This window comes from Acyrthosiphon pisum, chromosome A1, assembly GCF_005508785.2.
Source record: "Acyrthosiphon pisum isolate AL4f chromosome A1, pea_aphid_22Mar2018_4r6ur, whole genome shotgun sequence".
NCBI classification, from domain to species: domain Eukaryota; kingdom Metazoa; phylum Arthropoda; class Insecta; order Hemiptera; family Aphididae; genus Acyrthosiphon; species Acyrthosiphon pisum.
In genome coordinates, this window is record NC_042494.1 from 63,732,226 (window position 1) to 63,738,356 (window position 6,131).

General features: G+C 25.7%; 1 protein-coding gene across 1 annotated transcript in view; it reads right to left on the minus strand.

Moving 5' to 3' along the window:
* Hibadh (3-hydroxyisobutyrate dehydrogenase) overlaps window positions 1–6,131 on the minus strand; it is a 78,178-nt gene that overhangs the window by 15,687 nt on the left and 56,360 nt on the right.

Genomic DNA, 6,131 nt, shown 5'->3' on the forward strand with positions numbered 1-6,131 from the left:
TTCAACAAATCACTGAATCTGGGCTATTTTCTGGATTCTTGGAAAAAATCATTTGTGTCCCCAATTCATAAGGCAGGAGACAGACATAATATTGCTAATTACAGGCCAATTTCCAAATTGCCCATTATTCCCAAAATATTTGAAGCTATAATAACTAAAAAACTTTCCATAATTGTCTCTCCTCTTATTTGTAAAAACCAACATGGTTTCAGACCTAAAATGTCAATCTCCACTAACATCCTACTTTACTAATTCAAAATACTTAAAGCCTTAAATAATCGTGTTCAGTTAGATTCAATCTATACTGACTTCCAGAAAGCTTTCGATAAGGTTCAACATCACCTACTTCTTAAAAAAAATATCTACATTTGGTATTCATGGACACTTTTTAAATTGGTTATGGTCCTATTTAAACTATCGAACTCAAGCCGTTAAAGTATCACATAGTGTCTCTCCCTACTTCTCAGTAAGCTCTGGTGTACCTCAAGGTTCCCATTTAGGACCTCTTTTATTCATAATGTTCATTAATGATTCGCCCTTTATTTTTGATAACGCTGTTGATATACTGCTATTTGCTGATGACGCAAAAATTTTTTCTACAATTTGTTCTCCATCAGATGCTTTAAATTTGCAAGCTAACTTGGATAAGTTTGTAATACGGACTCACCAAAATAGTTTATCTCTAAATATAAACAAATGTAATGTTATTACTTTTTCACGCATCGATAATCCTATTAGCTTTGATTACAAAATTGATAGTTATTCCGTCACAAGAACAACTTCTATTAGAGATTTAGGGATTGTTATTGATTACAATTTGTCTTTTACTACTCACATTAATACTATTACTAAAAAATCCTTAAAGATGCTTGGCTTTATCAACAGAAACACAGTTAATTTTAAAAATATAAATGCCTTGAAAACTTTATTTTTTGCGCTTGTTAGATCTCATCTTGAGTTTGGATCAATAGTCTGGTCACCTAGTTACATCACTTTCATTAATATAATAGAAAATGTACAACTTAAATTCTTAAAACTATTGTGTTACAAATTAAATATTCCAGTTATTTCAAAGAACTCGTACAATTTGCAAATGAGTGAATTGAGCTTTGTACCTTGTGAAGTAAGTAGAAAGGTTGCTGATATTTTGTTTATTAACGATTTATTAAATGGTCACATTTTTTCCCCGGATTTGCTCTCTATGATTAAATTTAATACAGAAAATCACTGTTTAAGAAAATCTAACTTATTTCATGTTCCATTTTATATTAATAATTACAGCTCCACTTCTTACTTTCCTAGAGCATTAAATCTAGCAAATCTTGTTGTCGATCATGTAGATTTTTTTCTTTGTCACGAAATATTTTCAAAAGAAATGTGTATTTAGTCTTAAACGATGTTGTAAATTAAGTAATATTCTATTATTATTTTATTTTTGAATTAGTGTTTGTCTCCTATAGTATTATTATTGTTTTCATTATTTAAACTTGTCTAATTATTATTATTTTGGATTGTTAGCTTCATTATTATTATTGTTTTAAATCGAGCTGTATATTGTTAACTGTAAATACTTAAATGTTTAAACCTGTTATTGCTTACACAAAAGGGTCTTTACTCGTAAATACATAAATAAATAAAATATGGGAGCATGTAATAAAACAATGTGGAAGAGCTTTGGCATTCATTGTTTACCTGGATCTACAGGACACTTACAAAATAGTACTGTGCACCCATGTGACTCTAACCGTGATTTATATTTTTTACCAGATGTGCCACATTTATTTAAAAGTATAAAACAAGCACTATTTAACAATAAGTTCAAACATTACCTGAAGAAATTGTAAAAAAACATAACTTAACATCTAATATTGTAGATAGCAAACATATTGAACAACTAGCAAACCATCAAAATAATCTTGAACTAAAATTAGTTTGAATCTTGATGCAGAAGATTTACAAAAAACTAATCATTTTGATAAAATGAAAGTTTCAAAAGCTGCTAACATTGTGAGTACTGATGTAAGTGCAAGCTTACAATTTTTGGTTGACCATGAAAATTATCACTCTTCTTTCAAAACCACAGCATGGTTTATACAACGAGTTGCTAAGTGGTTTACATTAATGACTTCTTGAAATCCCGCTGTTGCTTTAAGTAAGTTCAACCTAGAGAAGTATAATGAAACCATACAATTTTTGTATGATTTTATGGATATGTTCAAAAATATAAAAATCGGGTCAAAGGGAACATGGAAACCATGCCAAGCTGGCGTTTTATTAGCAACAAAAAGTATTATTGATTTACAAAATATTTTTCTCAATGAAAAGTCTTATAAGTTTCTCCTTGCTGGAAGATTTTCTCAAGATTGTCTAGAAAATTTATTTTCATGTATTAGAAGTGTTCAACCTATTCCAAATCCTTTACAGTTTAAGAGTAATTTGAAACTCTTTTGTGTAGCTCAATTTCTAAAAAATGTATCCAACAGTAGCTATGATCAAGATGACCGAGAGTTTCTTGGTGATATATTAGATTTTTCGCAAGTTAAGCCTATATTATCGGAACCATTAGATGAAAAACCTGAACTATGTGATGGCTTTAATGATTCTTCTATTATTGTTTTACAAAATACTAAACAAAACTGTTTGTATAATATAGCAGGTAATAACCTTTGTGACACATTTAATTTTTTAAAAGAACAATTCAACTCAAAGTATAACAAATCTTAATTTAAGATTTTCCACTCATTCGCCTTTCTTACTATTTCTCACTGTTTTTATAACCTATGGGCTATGGCTCACTTTTTATTACTATTTAAGCAAATTACTCACATTTAATCAATGCAATGATTAAAATTATTGGTAAAAATATAAAACTTTGTTAAAATGTTTTTAATAAAAAATATTCTAAAATACTAGGTAGTTAAAAATAATTATTTATTGCACTACCCATGTATGGAAAATTGTTTGTTTTTATACCTTATTCTTAAATAAAACATTTTTTGACATAAAATATTTTCATTTTGTTAGTTATTTTAAACATTGCTATACTTATAGTTGGCTAATAAGTTTAAGACATTGCTAGTTAATAAATAAAATATTTAAAATAATTACCTATCAAGATGAGCATATTTTATTGACAAGTTTTATTATTTAAGAATTTATAAATTATTCTTACTATCGTAATTACTACGATAATATGATGTTATATTGTTTTGGATAAGTTGTTCTTAATATAATGAAATATAATAATAATATATTCATTATAATACAATTTATAAGATGAATTTAAAAAATACAGATTCCAAAGAATATTCAATTTATAAAACTATTAATGTACTCTAGGTATCTACCTACTTTATTTAATTTAATTAGGTATATCAAAATATGTATTTTAAATATTGTTGAATTGTTTAACTATAGGTTATATAATATAAAGAATAGAAAATAATGACAAAGTTTGTGATGGTTGTATTAACTCTGTATGTTATTCCAAACCTTTAAAAACTGATTACTCTGCTTTTGTTAATACTAAAGAATACAAAACTGGTTGCTTAAAACATGTTACTGAAGAATGTTTTCAATTTTTTCTCAGTATGGAAATAATGTTTAGAAAATATAGAAGCTTAATTTTAAACAACAAAAGGGAAATTTTCATGAAGAAATTATCACTTGAATTAAGTGCTTTTTCATTTTCAAACTGTCATCCAATTAAGACAAAGATGATAAACCGATTTATTGAATTCAGGAGTAAAAATTTAGGAACACTTCTTACAAAAAATTTAAAAAAAGTGCAGCTTGTTTCAAAGCTAGCAAGAGTATTGCAATGAGAGAAGCTGTTAAGAATAAAACAAAACTTTAAAGGCAATAGTTACATTTAATTATTATTTAAACAATTTATTATTATTATTCTATTTTACTAAAAATATTTTTATATTTTACTAGGTAGGTAACCTACATTATATTATTATGTTGAAAATTTAAACATTTTTCATTGTTTTTACTGTATTAATTGTTTTTATTAAAATTTATTAATTTATAATTATCAACACATAGTAGGTACACTTGAAAACTATTTTTATAAAATAAAGTTCAAGACTGAATTTGTTTTAATTATATTATCCTACATTCAAACTGCAAGTTGCGACAAGCATTTTATAGTGTACTTAAATGTGTATTTTTTTCTTTATATTATAATATATATTATATAGCTTGTATTTTCACTGTCTAGCAATTTTGACATCACGAGACTAATAAATATGCATATTCAATTTTAAATGTATATACATTTTCTTAATTTATCAATTTTATTTATATGTTAAAATTCAACACTTGATGGTAATTTTATTTAAAATATGAATTATTAGTGTTATAGAATAATACTGAATATGGATGAATTTGATATATACAGATTTCCAACTTAGTCAATCATCTATCAAGCAAAAATTATAAAATAAAAAATAAAAATATTTTAATAATAATTGCCAAAAGGCAAAAATACCTGTGCCCATGTTATCATTATTATTTATTATCATTTATCATAAACAACACAAACAAATTTAACAAAATTTTGCAATTCATTATTTATTTAATAAAAAATAAAATATTTATGACTTATCGACTTAAAATCAAAAACAAAGTTATGGTAAGTACTAAGTATGCTATTCTTATAATTACATAATAATAATCAACTTTTTAAATTTAAAAATATTTTAGTTAGTAGCTAATTCTATTGACAAATTTATTTTATAAATGTATTTAAATTAGTCGTTTCGTTGTACCCAATAAGTATATATCATGCATTTTTCATGAATTGTAATAATATTTTCTTTTTGGAAAAACAATTTAAGTCTTTATTCTTTAGTTATGTGTAGAAGTCGCAATGTCATGTTGGCTTCAATAGCTATATACATTACACAGTATAGATAAACATCCATATATTTAATATCTATAACTTTTTCAATTATTTTTACTTATATTTTGGTAATACGTATAAAATGAGTAAGAGTAATATTTTTGAGGGAATGATATATCGATTTTTTTAAATCATAAAAAAATTTAAAATTGTCTAAACAATTAAACAATTTAAATTTACAACATTTTTTTGTTTATTATTAAAGTCAACCACATATTCAAAAATAACAATAAATTATATTATCGATATGTCAATCCTTAAATAAATATTCTCCTTTATCTTTTTTGTAATGGGTGTTTTTACTCTATGATTACTTTAAAACTTATAAAAAATGATTCTGTGTAAATGCGTTTTGTATGTTGATCGTTTAAACGTTTGGGTACGTAATTGCGTTATAATCAAAAGATTCAGTTAAGTAAATCATTCATGTTTTGATTCATATTTTATCTGAATACTTTTAGGTGAGTAGTTCATTGAATCGAGATGAATCATTGAATCGATACATTTAATTGAATTGAATCAAGAGAATCAATTCACTCAAATGATTCATATTTCCCATCCCTAGTCGACGATCACCACTAGCGCTCCAAAGACGCGGTGGCATACGCGGCCGCGACCGCTTTCGTGAAGCGAGTGGGTCAACTCTACGCGAATAGTGTATATATATTATATATGAACGACGTTCTTTCCAAACACTGCTCTATTTAAGCATTGCGCCGGTTGCTGTGGTCGTTTTCGTGCATTTTGTCAGTTATGATGGCACGACGTATTCTGTTTTCAAATAAATGTAAAACATTCAAATATATATTTATAACTATAGGGACTGTTGGCGTACATAATGCATTTTAGAAAATGGTATAAAAATATTGTTTATGTTTAGTGGATTGTCCATAATATTATACTGCAATGTGTTTTACCAATAAATTTATCAATGCATTTGTGTCTTTTAACAGACTTGAAATCATTTGTGAATTGCTCTAGCATTAATAACAATGTTACAATTATATATTTACAAAAATAGTAAAATTATGTTAAATAGTTCTAGTCTAATAGTTAATAATTATTAATATCTTACCTATTACCATTTGACATGTCACTAAATAACCTTATATTTATTCTAGGTTTTGAACTAGAAAAACAAACATTTTAATTAAAATATTGTAAATTTAAACATATATATTGTTCATCAATGTTATAAAATAATGTGTTTCTTACGACACTG